At 46.9% G+C, this 19,801-nt stretch overlaps 1 pseudogene across 1 annotated transcript in view; it reads right to left on the bottom strand.

Moving 5' to 3' along the window:
- Positions 1-19,801, bottom strand: part of LOC106590734 (cyclic AMP-responsive element-binding protein 5-like) — an 84,050-nt pseudogene that overhangs the window by 52,443 nt on the left and 11,806 nt on the right. The window contains exons 4-5 of the transcript XR_014379920.1: positions 18,204-18,325; positions 10,095-10,246 (exon numbers count right to left, since the gene is read on the bottom strand). The product of XR_014379920.1 is annotated as a cyclic AMP-responsive element-binding protein 5-like (transcript). The remainder of the gene's footprint in view (positions 1-10,094; positions 10,247-18,203; positions 18,326-19,801) is intronic.

The raw sequence follows: 19,801 nt of genomic DNA, 5'->3' as shown, positions 1-19,801 counted from the left end.
ACTTCCCCCCTCCGACACCAACACACAACGGGCCGCAGGATAACAGTGTCTAGCGTTGTCTTATCTACAGATAGATGGAAAACAGTGTACAGTAGGAGTGTTGACCACACAAAGACCCTAGAAATCCTATTCTATTAGGATGAGGTCTATATGTCATTCTGGTGAATTCTATGTACTTAAAGCCACGCCCACTCTGTAAGATGTGTTTATTATTAAAGCGTTGGCCCGGCCCATCAATAAAAATGTAAACAATGGAGAAATATTCCACATCTTCCAGCTTTTTGGCACAACTGAAGTTGTAGCAGGAAGGAAGAGGATTTCAGTTCACACATGATGGAGTCATCGTGAATCACTCTTCAAGTACTTAATAGTCCACAGTGTAAATGTAGCTTATCACAGGCAGTGGTGTGATACAGACTGTATAACATGGTTCTCCATTTAGCTAAAGGTCAGGGGTCATATGGAATGACTAAACACTAATACCAAATGTTACTTTATCCAGCTGGTCTTGTATGGATAAATAGAAACACCTACTTCAGTGTTTCTATATATTTTGCAATACACATAAGATCATATTCCATGAAAAAACAAAGCAAGTCAAAGCCTGATATATTCTCATAGTGTACCCTACAGCCGAGCGTGAGACTGATGAAAACGCTTGGGGCTATTTCAGTGGTGAACTTCCCTTCTAGAAATAGGCTGACCACAAGATGCTGCAGCCGGGTGTGAACATAAAGTGTGAACATAAAGTGTGAACATAAACATGTATCTGAAACTACATGTGAAAAAAAAGCTCAGAGTCATTTTCTTCACTGCTCTTCCGTTCGTGTTGCTCCAAGTTTCACTGAGCTGAGCTGCATACCTGCTGATAAACCAGTTCCATCTTCTATGAGGGAAACACCCAGACCTTTCTTCTGATGTGCTACTCATCTCACCATGCACTTAGTATCCACATTTGACCTCAACAGACCAACTCTGCATTTAGAGAAATAAAAAGGAGAAATGTCACCTCTGATATTCTGCTGCGCTTCAAAAAGATGTCAGTAATAAATATAGAATGGCAAGTTCCAAACGTCAAACAAGAGAAACAGTCATCCTTTACGTTTCATGACTGGAGGTCAAGGGGATATCTCACACACTACTTCTCTGTATGAATGAGTCTAGTTTGTCTCTGTGTGTGTGTCTCTGTGTGTGTGTGTGTGTGTGTGTGTGTGTGTGTGTGTGTGTGTGTGTGTGTGTGTGTGTGTGTGTGTGTGTGTGTGTGTGTGTGTGTGTGTGTGTGTGTGTGTGCGTGTGTGTGCTTGCGTGTGTGCGTGTGTGCGTGTGTGTGCTTGCGCGTGTGCGTGGTGCGCGTGTGTGTGCTTGTGTGTGTGTGCGTATGTGTGCGCATGTGTGTGCTTGCGTGTGTGTGTGCTTGCGTGTGTGTGTGCGTGTGTGTGTGCGTGTGTGCGCGTGTGTGTGTGTGCGTGTGTGTGCACGTGTGTGTGCGTGTGTGTGTGTGTGTGTGCGTGTGTGTGTGTTGCGTGTGTGCATGTGTGCGCATGTGTGTGTCTGTGTGTCTGTGTGTGTGTGCGTGTGTGCGCGTGTGTGTGTGTGCGTGTGTGTGTGCACGTGTGTGTGTGTGTGTGTGTGTGTGTGTGTGTGTGTGTGTGTGTGTGTGTGTGTGTGTGTGTGTGTGTGTGTGTGTGTGTGTGCGTGTGTGTCTGTGTGCATGTGTGTGTGCGTGTGTGTCTGTGTGTCTGTGTGCGTATGTGCGTGTGTGTCTGTGTGTCTGTGTGCGTGTGTGCTGTGTGTGCGTGTGTGTGTCTCTCTGCGTGTGTGTGTGTCTCTGTGTGTGTGTGTTGTGTGTGTGTGTGTGTGTGTGTGTGTGTGTGTGTGCGCGCGTTTGTGTGCTTGCGTGTATGTGTGCGTGTGTGTGTGTGCGCGTGTGTGTGCGCATGTGTGCATGTGTGTCTGTGCGCGTGTGTGTGCGTGTGTGTCTGTGTGTGTGTGCGTGTGCATGTGTGCGCGTGTGTGCGTGTGTGTGCACGTGTGCATGTGTGGGTGCGTGTGTGTGTGCGTGTGCGCGTGTGTGCGCGTGTGTGAGTGTGCGCGTGTGTGCACGTGTGTGTGTGTGTGTGTGTGTGTGTGTGTGTGTGTGTGCGCGCTAATAATAACAGATTACTTTGATAACAAAATGACCCCAGTTAAGATTCGTTTTATGCCAGTGTGCTGCAATAACTTCTCACAACTTCTGGGAAGTGTTTCACAATTAGTTTTCATTCCAAAACAATAACAGTCAGTCAGCTTATTGGTTAAAGAATCGTTTTTGCTCTGAATTAATCAGTTTAAAATAGACAAAAGACAATTTGACCGTGAAAATCATTAAGGAAAGCAAAAAAACATACAGGGATAATATATCCGACTAGCAATGATTACAGTCAAATACAACCTTAAACAATAAGCACTTGTCTGTACCAGCTTGGATTCCTGGATAGGGAACAATACCACTGGAAAGATTCCTATGTATTATAAATAGGAGGTTAATTGATGACTGAACCTAATACCACATCTGAAATCAGAGCTGATTGAGAAGCCAGTTGTTGTCAGGTTCACTGAGCTGCATGCCTGGTGAAGTTCATTAGGTTTCAATCATGAGGTAACCTACTCATCCAGACGTTTGGATATTGTTGCCAGTGCCGTTGTGTCCCGCCCATCCCCGTCCCCACACACACCTCCCTTTTCTGTGAGTCAAAAGGTTCTGGTCCCATTACAATGCTGTATCTATCTTGGTTGACCAGCTATGTCTAACACATTTAGCCCTGACAAAAGGCAGAGAGCATTCAGAAATCCGTCGGACACCCCTTTGCCTTTGTATGATAATGATAGCCATGACATTAAGATATTTTTTCTGAAGGCCTGGTTTTAACACTGGTTTCTGTCAGTGGTGTTCTCTAAGGTTTGTGTTCAAGGACTCTCCTGTCAGAGAGAGAGAGAGAGAGACAGACAGAGGGAGGGAGGGAGGGAGGGAGGGAGGGAGGGAGGGAGGGAGGGAGGGAGGGAGGGAGGGAGGGAGCAGGGGGAGGGAGGGAGGGAGCAGGGGGGAGGGAGGGAGGGAGGGAGCAGGGGGGAGGGAGGGAGGGAGGGAGGGAGGGAGGGAGGGAGGGAGGGAGGGAGGGAGGGAGGGAGGGAGGGAGGGAGGGAGGGAGGGAGGGAGGGAGGGAGGGAGGGAGGGAGGGAGCAGGGGGGAGGGGACGTTGTCCTCCTCAGGTTTCATAGCTGCAGGCCCAGCTCAAACCTAAAGTAAATTGACTTGAGGAAAGCCAATCTTAATTGATTCCAAGCCTCAAAGCTCTTTAGTAAACATTGTGGAGCAATGAAAATGACTTGTTATCCTAATTCATTGGACGCTCTACGCCTCGCGCTCGGCAGAGCCCAGGGCCCAGATGTGGGCCAGCCCAGCTGGGATTAGACTCATTCTGTACTGGCTGGTGATCTCTCTTCCTCTAGTCAAATCTCCGCTCTCTAAAGGAGCGCTGTGAGAAGATCATTTCGGGATTAAAGCTTTGTAGGGCTCAGCAACAACAACAACACAACAACACCAACAACAACATAGGACAAGGACCTGTTTAGGTTCAGGTTATATCTGAACCAGAATGTGGTTTCACAATCCTACAATGAAAAATACAGATAAATAACTAACTTGTGATATTTCCAACCAAATTTAGTGTCACATACAAGCTGACAGATACTGCACACGGGACAACGGGGGGTTTTCAGTGTGCAGCACCAGAGTGGGACCCCATTGACCTCCAGTACTTTGTTCTGTTGTGATGAACACTGGGTCTGTGTGTAACCACACCAGCATGTGTGTGGTTTAGCCTAGCTAGCAGAGCAGCAGCCGCTGTGGGGACAGGAAGTTCCTGTTGAGAGACCTCATGCATGGAGGGACGGACGGACAGAAGGATGGAAGCGCTAGTTGGCCCTAACGGTTTCCGGTGTTCCACTATGTTCCTCTGCAGAGGGGTTTCCTCAACCCCCTTTTTCCTGCTGATGTTAACATTTCCAGCGCTCTCTTCCACTCTCTCTCTGGGTGAATCAGCTCATCTAGAAACGAGTGTTTCCTAGTCATGTGATGTGGGTCCATGTACTTGTTGTAAACAATGGGCTCCTGTCCTGCACCAGGGTCAGGGTAACCCCTCTCTGTCTCTTTCTGTCCCATGCTGTCAGTGTATGAGTCAGAGTGGTAGGGGCTTCCATGCTTCTCTCTTATAGCTTGGCCTCATTCATTCCCTTTTGCAGGACAAAATCCAATATTAACATCTAACATCATTCAATACTTCAGAAAAAATGGATCAAGTCCCTTACCAAAGTAAATGTCCCAGGTTTCTTATAACCCTCTGAAACTGAAAGGTTTCTCAGTTACCGCCCTCTGAAACTGAAAGGTTTCTCAGTTACCACCCTCTGAAACTGAAAGGTTTCTCAGTTACCGCCCTCTGAAACTGAAAGGTTTCTCAGTTACCGCCCTCTGAAACTGAAAGGTTTCTCAGTTACCTCCATCTGAAACTGAAAGGTTTCTCAGTTACCGCCCTCTGAAACTGAAAGATTTCTCAGTTACCTCCATCTGAAACTGAAAGGTTTCTCAGTTACCGCCCTCTGAAACTGAAAGGTTTCTCAGTTACCGCCCTCTGAAACTGAAAGGTTTCTCAGTTACCGCCCTCTGAAACTGAAAGGTTTGTCAGTTACCTCCATCTGAATCTGAAAGGTTTCTCAGTTACCGCCCTCTGAAACTGAAAGGTTTGTCAGTTACCTCCATCTGAAACTGAAAGGTTTCTCAGTTACCTCCATCTGAAACTGAAAGGTTTCTCAGTTACCGCCCTCTGAAACTGAAAGGTTTCTCAGTTTCCTCCCTCTGAAACTGAAAGGTTGCTCAGTTTCCTCCCTCTGAAACTGAAAGGTTTCTCAGTTATCGCCCTCTGAAACTGAAAGGTTTCTCAGTTATCGCCCTCTGAAACTGAAAGGTTTCTCAGTTACCGCCCTCTGAAACTGAAAGGTTTCTCAGTTACCGCCCTCTGAAACTGAAAGGTTTCTCAGTTACCGCCCTCTGAAACTGAAAGGTTTCTCAGTTACCGCCCTCTGAAACTGAAAGGTTTCTCAGTTACCTCCATCTGAAACTGAAAGGTTTCTCAGTTATCGCCCTCTGAAACTGAAAGGTTTCTCAGTTACCTCCATCTGAAACTGAAAGGTTTCTCAGTTACCGCCCTCTGAAACTGAAAGGTTTCTCAGTTACCGCCCTCTGAAACTGAAAGGTTTCTCAGTTACAGGTTTATAACCTTCTGAAACTGAAGGGTTTATCCCCTAAGATACATTTTAGTGGACGCTCTTATCCAGAGTGACTTACAGGAGAAATCAGGGTTAAGAGCCTTGCTCAAGGGCACATTGACAGATTTTCACCTAGTCGGCTCGGAGATTCAAACCAACGGCCTTTCGGTTACTGGCCCAACGCTTTTAACCTCTAGGCTACCTGCCGTTTCTCAGTTACATGTTTCTTATAACCCTCTGAAACTGAAGGGTTTATCAGTTACATGTTTCCTATAACCCTCTGAAACTGAAAGGTTTATCAGTTACATGTTTCCTATAACCCTCTGAAACTGAAGGGTTTCTCACTTACATGTTTCCTATAACCCTCTGAAACTGAAGGGTTTCTCACTTACATGTTTCCTATAACCCTCTGAAACTGAAAGGTTTATCAGTTACATGTTTCCTATAACCCTCTGAAACTGAAGGGTTTCTCAGTTACATGTTTCCTATAACCCTCTGAACTGAAAGGTTTCTCAGTTACATGTTTCCTATAACCCTCTGAAACTGAAGGGTTTCTCAGTTACATGTTTCCTATACATTGGGTTTTTCCCCTACAGTAGATGTGTATTCATAAACTCTTTTTTCTTACTGTGTCTGACGTTGTTTCCATGTTAGGGTATTCCTGATGGTATTTGCTGTAAATATCCCTGAAACAACTGCATTCTTCCTCCATCTGGCATCTCAGTGACCGTACTGACCACCATACAGACACCAAATGATTCCCCAGACTATGGCCACCACACCACAATGCACTGGCCCGTTCAGAACAATCCCAGAACAGACACATCTAAAACCAGCCTGATCAGGCGACTGCATATAGAAGATACATTTAGCAGAGGCTTACGCCATAGCTGAGGTTTAACTGTGAACACATGACACAAAACAGATGATTTTCTGATGATCTCAACCAAAACACTTTGAAATGGATGAATCTGTACTATAGAATAAAGTTGACCAACTAAAAGGTACTTTAGTTTATTAACCTTATCGACAGAGACAATACACGCTGCTGAACCTTTCTGTAAATCTGCCATATTTAGCCAGCTGGCTGATGTTCAACTGTATTCCCTGAAAATGCTGAAGTGGTGAGTCTTCCTACCCATGCTCCTCCTCTCCAGCGAGGTGGGGAGTCTGATGACAGGTTAAGTCAGGTAAAACAGGCCTGTCTCTCTCAGCACAGCCTTATGTCTGTCTTTACTGGCAGACAGTGATTTCTTCTCCTCCAATTCAAGGGGATGTAATTCCAGCCCTGTCCTCTCCTGTACAAAGAGTCTGTATAGGGGTGTCAGTCAGGCTTACTGATGGCTTCCACATCCAATATTCACCAGGCCTGCGTCCGAAATGGCGCCCTATTCTCTATATAGTGCACTACTTCTGACCAGAGCCCAGTGGGAATAGGGTGCCATTTGGGACACAACCCAGGTCTTCTTCCAACCAGTGGTAAAACTACACAGGCCTGACTGGACACATGCTGGCTTAACACAGAGCTGCTTTAATAGAGCTGCCTTAACACAGAGCTGTTTTAACATAATGCTGGCTTAACACAGAGCTGCTTTAATAGAGCTGCCTTAACACAGAGCTGTTTTAACATAATGCTGACTTAACACAGAGCTGCTTTAATAGAGCTGCCTTAACACAGAGCTGTTTTAACATAATGCTGACTTAACACAGAGCTGTTTTAATAGAGCTAACTTAACACAGAGCTGCTTTAATAGAGCTGCCTTAACACAGAGCTGTTTTAACATAATGCTGACTTAACACAGAGCTGCTTTAATAGAGCTGACTTAACACAGAGCTGTTTTAACATAATGCTGACTTAACACAGAGCTGCTTTAATAGAGCTGCCTTAACACAGAGCTGTTTTAACATAATGCTGACTTAACACAGAGCTGGTTTAACATAATGCTGGCTTAACACAGAGCTGCTTTAATAGAGCTGCCTTAACACAGAGCTGTTTTAACATAATGCTGGCTTAACACAGATCTGCTTTAATAGAGCTGCCTTAACACAGAGCTGCTTGAATAGAGCTGCCTTAACACAGAGCTGTTTTAACATAATGCTGGCTTAACACAGAGCTGTTTTAACATAATGCTGGCTTAACACAGAGCTGTTTTAACATAATGCTGGCTTAACACAGAGCTGCTTTAATAGAGCTGCCTTAACACAGAGCTGTTTTAATAGAGCTGCCTTAACACAGAGCTGCTTTAATAGAGCTGCCTTAACACAGAGCTGCTTTAATAGAGCTGCCTTAACACAGAGCTATTTTAACACAATGCTGGCTTAACACAGAGCTGCTTTAATAGAGCTGCCTTAACACAGAGCTGCCTTAACAAAATGCTGGCTTAACACAGAGCTGGCTTAACACAATACTGGCTTAACACAGTACTGGCTTAACACAGAGCTGCCTAAACACAATGCTGGCCTTAACACAATGCTGGTTCAACACAGAGCTGCTTTAAGACAATGCTGAGTTTAACACAGCGCTGCCTTAACACAATGCTGGCCTTAACACAATGCTGGTTCAACACAGAGCTGCCTTAACACAATGCTGAGTTTAACACAGAGCTGCCTTAACACAATGCTGGCCTTAACACAATGCTGGTTCAACACAGAGCTGCCTTAACACAATGCTGAGTTTAACACAGCACTGCCTTAACACAATGCTGCCTTAATACAATGCAGACTTAACACAGAGCTGCTTTAACACAATGCTGGCTTAACACAGAGCTGGCTTAACACAATGCTGCCTTAATACAATGCAGACTTAACACAGAGCTGCTTTAACACAATGCTAGCTTAACAGAGAGCTGGCTTAACTATAGGTCTGGCTCACATACTATAGGTCTGGCTCAACAAAGGACAGACTATAGGCCTAACTTCTAGTCCAAGACATCATGTTTTACACTTCTAGACTGCATGTTTTAAAGATAACAGCACGCACAGTGAGAGGGAGAGAACAAGAGAGAGAGAGAGAGAGAGAGAGACAGGGAAGGAGAGAGAGAGAGAGAGGGAAAGAGAGAGAGAGAGAGAGAGAGAGGGAAGGAGAGAGAGAGAGGGAAGGAGAGAGAGAGAGAGGGAAAGAGAGAGAGAGAGAGTGCGAGAGAGACAGGGAAGGAGAGAGAGAGAGGGAAGGAGAGAGAGAGAGAGAGAGAGAGAGGGAGAGGGAGAGGGAGAGCGAGAGAGAGAAAGGACAATAGTCTATGACTAATTAAATCAGATTCTAGTCATAGGAGTGTGATTCAGTGAATAAAGCATTCTAATAGTTGCATGGTGTTTCTGACTTCTGACCTCTTAGAGCAGGATGAACAACTTTGCTGAGGGTGGGGCCACAAAACACAGGAACTCATCATGAGGGGCCACAGTGGCACGTTGGTCTGCGCACCCACATCCACCCCTGTGTGTGTGTGTGTGTGTGTGTGTGTGTGTGTGTGTGTGTGTGTGTGTGTGTGTGTGTGTGTGTGTGTGTGTGTGTGTGTGTGTGTGTGTGTGTGTGTGTGTGTGTGTGTGTGTGTGTGCTTGCTTGCTTGCTTGACTGCATATGTACGTGTGATTCAGGTGTCAATTATCTTTCTGATACAATGAAAGAAAGAACGAGAGAGAGAGAGAAAGAGAGAGAGAGAAAGAAAGAAAGAGAGAGAGAGAGAGAGAAAGAGAGAGAGAGAGAAAGAGAGAGAGAGGAAACAACATCAACTCAAGACACAGGTCAGTGAAGGGGAGCGCTTGCACAATGAAGGCGTTCCCCCCAAAAAGCTGACATCACCCCAGGGGTACGGGACGAGGGTCTATGACATCATGGTGGGCACACCCAACACCCATCCTGACTAGTTGCACAGCACAGAGGTCTGAACTCAACAGCTCACAGATGTACAAACGTCAACAAGCCTTAACGTTAAACTCCCAGACTGGACACACACTGGAGGTCTCCTTTTGGAAAAGAGTTTTTGAACGTCAGGAAAACTTTTTGAACGTTCATTTAATCAGTAAGAAGCTGACTGAAGGATAACTGAACAGTCCTCTGACCCTCCTATACCATTATGAACCCTGTTCATCAGCCTGTATGAGGACTTTAAATTCACACCTTTCACGCTGAATTCAATCATACCCCTGTTTTTAACAAGGCTTTCAGTTGCAACCAGGTTGAAACCATGTGTGACTTTCCGACGGTGAAAGAAAGACAGGGACTATTCTGGAGTGAAATACTAAACGGCTGTAAAAGCAGCCGGGGCCATCAGAGATGACCTCATCCCTGCCCCGCGGGACCCTCTTGACATGCTCTGCTGTGGGACAATACACAGCCAACAGCTAAACATGAATCGCCTTGTCAGTAACACACACACACACACACCACACACGCACACACACACACACACACACACACACACACACACACACACACACACACACACACACACACACACACACACACACACACACACACACACACACACACACACACACACACACACACACACACACAGATCCAGATGTAACAGAACACTGGTGTGACCTCAGAGACTACACAGGGATGCCAATCACAGGGCCACTGCTGAGAAGGACATCCTCATATCACTGTAGTGAATATCACACAGAGCAAAGACAGAGTAGTTCTCTAGTCTAAGCACAGAGGATAGAGATGGAAGCATTTCAAACTAAAGCATACTAAAATAGCACATTTGACATGTACTGTATTTGACCCAGGTCTAATGTTAGTTAATGTTTTGGTTAATCCAGGCGGTGTGGACTGGAGGCCTCACCCTAGCTGTCTGTTGGTGGAGGGGGCCTGGGTGATGACAGAGCTGGACTGGGGAGAGGGCAGGCCCTGCTGGATCACTATGCTGTTGTCATGGTTCCCCATCCGAGAATGATGCTGCTGGTTCTGGAGGTTCTGGCCATGTAGAGATATATTCTGGAGAGAGGGAGGGAGGGTGGGAGGGAGAGAGCAAGCGAGAGGAGGAGAGGGAGGGAGGGGGGAGGGAGGGAGGGAGGGAGGGAGGGAGGGAGGGAGGGAGGGAGGGAGAGGAGGGGAGGGGAGGGAGGGAGAGAGCAAGAGAGAGGAGGGGGAGGGAGGGAGGGAGGGAGGGAGCAAGAGAGAGGAGGGGGATGGAGGGAGGGAGGGAGAGGAGGGGAGGGAGGGAGAGAGCAAGAGAGAGGAGGGAGGGAGGGAGGGTGGGAGGGAGGGAGGGAGTGAGCAAAAGAGAGGAGGGGGAGGGAGGGAGGGAGGAGAGGGGAGCAAGAGAGGGGCGGGGGAGGGAGGGAGGGAGGGAGGGAGGGAGGGAGGGAGGGGAGGGGGGGAAGGCGGGGGGAGGGAGAGAGAGAGAGAGATGAGGGGGAGGGAGGGAGGGAGCAAGAGGGAGGGAGGGAGGGAGGGAGGGAGGGAGGGAGGGGGGAGGGAGGGAGGGAGGGAGGGAGGGAGGGAGGGAGGGAGGGAGGGAGGGAGGGAGGGAGGGAGGGAGGGAGAGAGATGAGGGGGAGGGAGGGAGGGCAGGGGGAGGGAGAGATTGAGGGAAAGAGGAAGGGAGGGTGATGGTGAGTGTGAGGGAGAGTGGCAGAGTAAGAGAGGGAGAGAGAGGAAGGGAGGAAGGAAGGAAGGAAAAGGAGGGAAGGAAGGAAGGAGAGAGAGAGAGAAAGAGAGAGAGAGAGAGAGAGAGAGAGACCTAGTCAGAACACATTGTCAACAGCCAACTGCAATAATGTGTCTTTAAGTTAATTTAGTTTATATGTTAAAGTCCCACAGCTTCACTGTAATCCCTGTACTGCTCAGTCACTTTCCTCACCAAGAGCCGGAATATTTAAAGCAGCAATCAGCAGTTGAAACAATAGCAAAGTTATCTCCCTATCACTGTTTAGGTAAAAAGCTGAGGGTGGATGGGACTGAAGAAATGTAACCACTCTCAAATTCAAAGACAGAGCTATAGACGCAAGGACTGACCATCCATGATATCAACGTTATAGTTGTAACCATGTTTTTAGGCTATATAGTGTTTGTTTACATTTACTTTGTTTACAAATATTGGAGTAAAACCAGCTTATATTTTCTGATGGGGTACGACAGTTGAACTAAACTCATGAGGAATTTCTAAGTTATATTCTTCAAGAATCAATGGATACATATCATTAACTTATACGTCCCAAAATTGCTATAGCAACTGCTGATCGCCCCTCATTTGAAGGACTACATGTTCGCAAACTATGGACTCATGACTGTTGGGGAGGTGTGTGTGAATGTGAGTGTGTGAATGTGAGTGTGTGAATGTGAGTGTGTGAATGTGAGTGTGTGTGGGGGAGGGGGGATTATGAAGGTCTGGTTTTCAGACCAATAACAACAACAGACTTCCCTACCAGAGACTTCTACTCTCTTAGAAAAAAGGGTTCCGAAAGGGTTCTGCGGCTATCCCCTTAGGAGAACCCTTTTTGGTTCCAGGTAGAACTCTTTTGTCCCTCTGTGGAAAGGGTTCTACATGGAACCCAAAAGGGTTCTACCTGGAACCCAAAGGGTTATACTTGGAACCAAAAGGGGTTCTTCAAAGGGTTCTCCTATGTGGACAGCTGAAGAACCCTTTTTGGTTCTAGACAGCACATTGTTTCTAAGAGCATACTGTTGTGAGCTATGCTCTCTTGAACTTAAACCAACCTTTCTCCTTATCTCTCTCCCCTGTGATATGCTGCCATGCTGTGTACTCCACAGTCCTGCTGAGACTCGCCTCCCACTCGAGCTGACTGAGCACAGCTCTTCAACCATAAACGCCACACCGCCAGACTGTGGGGACTGAGGAGGCTAGACGTGGCCAGGGTGACCCGACTGACACAGACAGCTTCCACAGCCAAACCCAGACCTAGACGTCAGCAGAGATACAGTCTACAGACCAGACCAGACACTGGATCAGCAGTCTGAGAGACAGAGATACAGTCTACAGACCAGACTAGACACTGGATCAGCAGTCTGAGAGACAGAGATACAGTCTACAGACCAGACTAGACACTGGATCAGCAGTCTGAGAGACAGCGATACAGTCTACAGACCAGACTAGACACTGGATCAGCAGTCTGAGAGACAGAGATACAGTCTACAGACCAGACCAGACACTGGATCAGCAGTCTGAGAGACAGCGATACAGTCTACAGACCAGACTAGACACTGGATGAGCAGTCTGAGAGACAGAGATACAGTCTACAGACCAGACCAGACACTGGATCAGCAGTCTGAGAGACAGAGATACAGTCTACAGACCAGACTAGACACTGGATCAGCAGTCTGAGAGACAGAGATACAGTCTACAGACCAGACCAGACACTGGATCAGCAGTCTGAGAGACAGAGATACAGTCTACAGACCAGACACTGGATCAGCAGTCTGAGAGACAGAGATACAGTCTACAGACCAGACCAGACACTGGATGAGCAGTCTGAGAGACAGAGATACAGTCTACAGACCAGACCAGACACTGGATCAGCAGCCTGAGAGACAGAGATACAGTCTACAGACCAGACTAGACACTGGATGAGCAGTCTGAGAGACAGCGATACAGTCTACAGACCAGACCAGACACTGGATGAGCAGTCTGAGAGACAGAGATACAGTCTACAGACCAGACCAGACACTGGATGAGCAGTCTGAGAGACAGCGATACAGTCTACAGACCAGACTAGACACTGGATCAGCAGTCTGAGAGACAGCGATACAGTCTACAGACCAGACTAGACACTGGATCAGCAGTCTGAGAGACAGAGATACAGTCTACAGACCAGACCAGACACTGGATGAGCAGTCTGAGAGACAGCGATACAGTCTACAGACCAGACCAGACACTGGATGAGCAGTCTGAGAGACAGAGATACAGTCTACAGACCAGACCAGACACTGGATGAGCAGTCTGAGAGACAGCGATACAGTCTACAGACCAGACTAGACACTGGATCAGCAGTCTGAGAGACAGAGATACAGTCTACAGACCAGACCAGACACTGGATCAGCAGTCTGAGAGACAGCGATACAGTCTACAGACCAGACCAGACACTGGATCAGCAGTCTGAGAGACAGAGATACAGTCTACAGACCAGACCAGACACTGGATGAGCAGTCTGAGAGACAGCGATACAGTCTACAGACCAGACTAGACACTGGATCAGCAGTCTGAGAGACAGCGATACAGTCTACAGACCAGACTAGACACTGGATCAGCAGTCTGAGAGACAGAGATACAGTCTACAGACCAGACTAGACACTGGATCAGCAGTCTGAGAGACAGCGATACAGTCTACAGACCAGACTAGACACTGGATCAGCAGTCTGAGAGACAGAGATACAGTCTACAGACCAGACCAGACACTGGATGAGCAGTCTGAGAGACAGCGATACAGTCTACAGACCAGACCAGACACTGGATGAGCAGTCTGAGAGACAGAGATACAGTCTACAGACCAGACCAGACACTGGATGAGCAGTCTGAGAGACAGCGATACAGTCTACAGACCAGACTAGACACTGGATCAGCAGTCTGAGAGACAGAGATACAGTCTACAGACCAGACCAGACACTGGATCAGCAGTCTGAGAGACAGCGATACAGTCTACAGACCAGACCAGACACTGGATCAGCAGTCTGAGAGACAGCGATACAGTCTACAGACCAGACCAGACACTGGATGAGCAGTCTGAGAGACAGAGATACAGTCTACAGACCAGACCAGACACTGGATGAGCAGTCTGAGAGACAGAGATACAGTCTACAGACCAGACCAGACACTGGATGAGCAGTCTGAGAGACAGCGATACAGTCTACAGACCAGACTAGACACTGGATCAGCAGTCTGAGAGACAGAGATACAGTCTACAGACCAGACACTGGATCAGCAGTCTGAGAGACAGCGATACAGTCTACAGACCAGACCAGACACTGGATCAGCAGTCTGGGAGACAGAGATACAGTCTACAGACCAGACCAGACACTGGATGAGCAGTCTGAGAGACAGCGATACAGTCTACAGACCAGACACTGGATCAGCAGTCTGAGAGACAGAGATACAGTCTACAGACCAGACCAGACACTGGATCAGCAGTTTGAAAGACAGCGATACAGTCTACAGACCAGACACTGGATGAGCAGTCTGAGAGACAGCGATACAGTCTACAGACCAGACCAGACACTGAATCAGCAGTCTGAGAGACAGAGATACAGTCTACAGACCAGACCAGACACTGGATCAGCAGTCTGAGAGACAGAGATACAGTCTACAGACCAGACTAGACACTGGATCAGCAGTCTGAGAGACAGCGATACAGTCTACAGACCAGACCAGACACTGAATCAGCAGTCTGAGAGACAGAGATACAGTCTACAGACCAGACCAGACACTGGATCAGCAGTCTGAGAGACAGAGATACAGTCTACAGACCAGACCAGACACTGGATCAGCAGTCTGAGAGACAGAGATACAGTCTACAGACCAGACTAGACACTGGATCAGCAGTCTGAGAGACAGAGATACAGTCTACAGACCAGACTAGACACTGGATCAGCAGTCTGAGAGACAGAGATACAGTCTACAGACCAGACCAGACACTGGATCAGCAGTCTGAGAGACAGAGATACAGTCTACAGACCAGACTAGACACTGGATGAGCAGTCTGAGAGACAGAGATACAGTCTACAGACCAGACACTGGATCAGCAGTCTGAGAGACAGAGATACAGTCTACAGACCAGACACTGGATCAGCAGTCTGAGAGACAGAGATACAGTCTACAGACCAGACCAGACACTGAATCAGCAGTCTGAGAGACAGAGATACAGTCTACAGACCAGACTAGACACTGGATCAGCAGTCTGAGAGACAGAGATACAGTCTACAGACCAGACACTGGATCAGCAGTCTGAGAGACAGAGATACAGTCTACAGACCAGACCAGACACTGAATCAGCAGTTTGAAAGACAGAGATACAGTTTGGCTGTGTTGAGGCCAGTAGAGTATAGATATAATTTCACAGGTAAAGAGTTCTTAACATTGACCCATAATGCATTAACAACTACCTTGGAGTCCAATCAGACATCACTGTTCTGAGACTGTGGTGAGTGGTGACGGCTGGTGAGCCACACGTGTCGCAGACACATGACGAGTGTGCAGGTCTGGCTGTCTGTCTGTCCAGCCTGGTCTCGCTGTCTCAAGCTGCTGTCTGTCTGTCTGTCCAGCCTGGTCTCGCTGTCTCAAGCTGCTGTCTGTCTGTCTGTCTGTCTGTCTGTCTGTCTGTCTGTCTGTCTGTCTGTCTGTCTGTCTGTCTGTCTGTCTGTCTGTCTGTCTGTCTGTCTGTCTGTCTGTCTGTCTGTCTGCCTGTCTGTCCAGCCTGGTCTCGCTGTCTCAAGCTGCTGTCTGCCTGTCTGTCCAGCCTGGTCTCGCTGTCTCAAGCTGCTGTCTGTCTGTCTGTCCAGCCTGGTCTCGCTGTCTCAAGCTGCTGTCTGTCTGCGGTTAATCTTTGACTCGGGACCAGGAGGAAACGTGACTCCCTCTATCTGTGTTTCTGAGAGATGAAGTGAGCTGTTTAAACTACAGCAGCTGCCTGAGGGAATCTGATCTCCTGCTGCCTCCTCACCTCACCTGTAGCAGTCAGGTCACAGCCCTTCACCTGCCTGCCTGGCTGCCTGCCTGCCTGCCTGCCTGCCTGCCTGCCTGCCTGCCTGCCTGCCTGCCTGCCTGCCTGTCTCTTAGAGCAGGATGGGCAACTTTGATGAGAGTGGGGCCACAAAACATAGGAACTCATCATGAGGGGCCACAGTGGTCTGCGTTGGCCTGCCTGTCTGTCGGGGCTCTTGCTGTCACACAGTGGTTGAATCCTGACATGTGAGTGGGATACAAAGAATTCGAAAACAAACCCGATTTTGATAAACTCCCATATCTACTAGGTGAAATACCACAGTGTGCCATCACAGCAGCAAGATTTGTGACCTGTTGCAACAAGAAAAGGGCAACCAGTGAAGAACAAACACCATTGTAAATACAACCCATATTTATGTTTATTTATTTCCCTTTTGTACTTTAACCATTTGCACATCGTTACAACACTGAATATATACATAATATGACATTTGAAATGTCTTTATTCTTTTGGAACTGTGTAATGTTACCTGTTAATTTTTATTGTTTATTTCACTTTTGTATATTATCTACTTCACTTGCTTTGGCAAGTTTCCCATGCCAATAAAGCCCCTTGAATTGAATTATAGGGAAGGGTAGAGTCTACCTGCTGTGAGTGTGTGAGCTAGTTTGTTACAATTGGTTAGGAGTTGACTTGTGTGACTATGTGTGTTTCAGGACAAGGAAGTAGTTACCTCCCTGGAGTGTGTGTGTGGTGGCTGGGGGAATGAAGAATGATGACACTGTGTGTACAGTTACATTTCAACCTTTATTTAACTAGACAAGTCAGTTAAGAGCAAATTCTTATTTACAATGACGACCTACCCCGGCCAAACCCTCCCCTAACCCGGACGACGCTGGGCCAATTGTGCGCCGCCCTATGGGACTCCCAATCACGGCCGGTTGTGATACAGCCTGGTATCGAACCAGGGTCTGTAGTGATGCCTCTAGCACTGAGATGCAGTGCCTTAGACCGCTGCGCCACACGGGAGCCCAAACCTGCATGGAGTGTGTCTGGTGGCTGGGGGAAACAAGAATGATAACCCTGCAAGATAAAGGGGGACTACCCATAACACACCTGTCTGCCTACAGCTGTGGGTTGCCCCGGGGTTCCCCTGGGCTTATCTTACTGTACTCCAGAGATAAACACAGGTGAAGGCCCTGTGCACAGCAGTGTGTCTAATTCAGCTGATGGTTCTAGCAGGAAAACTGAGCATCCAAAACACATACAAACACCTCACACTTAAAACAACTTAAAACAACGTAAAACAACGTAAAACAACAACCGAACTTGATTCAATAATTGTGCAGAATAGTGTATCAAACTGAACCAACGAGGCGTTTGACAAGCAGGTTTGTATTTCTTACTCTCATCTTCTCTACCTGAAGAGAAAACCCTGACACTTGGAAAGACAATGGCCAACCTTCATTTAAATAATTGTCATTGTGCAGAATAGTGTAACTGTCATATTGTCTACCTGTTAATCAGGTTAGTTGTCTTACCATCATATTGTCTACCTGTTAATCAGGTTAGTTGTCTTACTGTCATCTTGTCTACCTGATAATCAGGTTAGTTGTCTTACCATCATATTGTCTACATGATAATCAGGTTAGTTGTCTTACCATCATATTGTCTACCTGATAATCAGGTTAGTTGTCTTACCATCATATTGTCTACCTGATAATCAGGTTAGTTGTCTTACTGTCATCTTCTCTACATGATAATCAGGTTAGTTGTCTTACTGTCATCTTGTCTACCTGTTAATCAGGTTAGTTGTCTTACCATCATATTGTCTACCTGTTAATCAGGTTAGTTGTCTTACTGTCATCTTGTCTACATGATAATCAGGTTAGTTGTCTTACCATCATCTTGTCTACCTGTTAATCAGGTTAGTTGTCTTACTGTCATCTTGTCTACCTGATAATCAGGTTAGTTGTCTTACTGTCATCTTGTCTACCTGTTAATCAGGTTAGTTGTCTTACTGTCATCTTGTCTACCTGTTAATCAGGTTAGTTGTCTTACTGTCATCTTGTCTACCTGTTAATCAGGTTAGTTGTCTTACTGTCATCTTGTCTACCTGTTAATCAGGTTAGTTGTCTTACTGTCATCTTGTCTACATGATAATCAGGTTATCTGTCTTACTGTCATCTTGTCTACCTGATAATCAGGTTAGTTGTCTTACTGTCATCTTGTCTACATGAGAATCAGGTTATCTGTCTTACTGTCATCTTGTCTACCTGTTTGTTGTCCTCTTCCTCCTGGGCCTTCCTGAACTCCTGTTCTATAGAACAGTCCAGCTCGCTGAACAGACCCACCTCCTCACAGTTCTTCAGGAAGCGCGTCGGGGTCGGCGTCTGGTCTGGAACACAGGAGACACCATTGAATTACATATAAAACTCACACTAGAATGGATATTAGCATCCTAGCAGGTAGCAACTTGGTCTGGAAAACAATCATTCTAGAAACAGATCAAAACATTTTTAAATATCGTATAAAACAGTACATTTGTAGATAAATCTGCACTGTATGTTTGTTGCCTGTACTGTTATGATAGTTTGCTGACAAAGAAGAACAGCTGATGAATACGAAGTGGGCAGAGGCAGAGAATACATTGCACCAAGCTAATGGACATTCCAAATGGTTAGAAAAGCCACTCTCCTTTTACATTAGACAGAGATACTACTCTCACTAGCAACATTTCAGTTAACAATGTCCAGACCTCACCTACAGAGAGGGGGGGCTCATTTGTTCCCTTCAGTCAGGCAGTGTTACTCCGCTCAGCATCAGGGGGCAGAGAGACCAGAGAGACTGGATCATGTTTCAGACAGTCCAAGGTGATTTTAGGATCATGTCCTTTTCAAAGGCTAAAAGCAGACTCCACCACGGCCTGTTTATCCATTCTGGCTAGACTGGGGATTGACGACCAAAATACCGTTTGACCAAACCAGTCTGGTTTCGCCATAGGGAGGATGAGAGCTTAACTCTTCAATTAAAGCGTTTAGAAACTGGAGCGCAGTATGAGGATGTGACAACTCACCGCATATGTCAGGAGAACAGACAAAACGTTGGTAAAATGAGGTAAGCTTGGGTGTTACATATCAAAAAGAGGAAGGGGCTGGGGTAGTTGAAATCTCTCTGGGTGACACGTTGAAGTTGTTTTAACCCTAAACAGGAGAGTCAGACAGCCAGGTGACATGATCGTCAACCCTCCCACATCCCAGCTGGAGGGCTCCAAGGTTTCAGGAAGAGAAATGGACAGAGCAGTAAGAGAGAGAGGGGGGAATAAGGACACTGACTCGGCCGGGTCAGAAACCTGACTCCCCTGGTCGCTCAGTGTAAATAATAAAGAAGACAATCTCAGTCAGCATCAGTCTAACACACACACACACACACACACACACACACACACACACACACACACACACACCACAGGCGGCCCGTAGCACCTTAGTTTGGGAGGACGGGCTCTTAGTAATGTCTGGAATGGAATTCATTTGAATGGTATTGAGCACATCAAACGCATGGTTTCTATGTGTTTGATACCATTCCACCAACTCCATTCCAGACATTATTATGAGCCGTCCTCCCCTCACCAGCCTCCTGTGGCACAGACATGCACGCACACACACACACACACACACACACACACACACACACACACACACACACACACACACACACACACACACACACACACACACACACACACATACACACACACACACACACACATACACACACACTGCCTTCAGAAAGTATTCTCACCCCTTGACTTTTTCCACATTATATTGTGTTACAGCCCGAATTTAAAATGTATTAAAATTGATGTTTTTGT

This window comes from Salmo salar, chromosome 02 (genome assembly GCF_965601325.2).
Source record: "Salmo salar chromosome 02, fSalSal1, whole genome shotgun sequence".
Taxonomy (NCBI): Eukaryota; Metazoa; Chordata; class Actinopteri; order Salmoniformes; family Salmonidae; genus Salmo; species Salmo salar.
The sequence above is the reverse complement of the archived record's forward strand: the minus strand, read 5'-3'. Positions and strand labels throughout refer to the sequence as shown.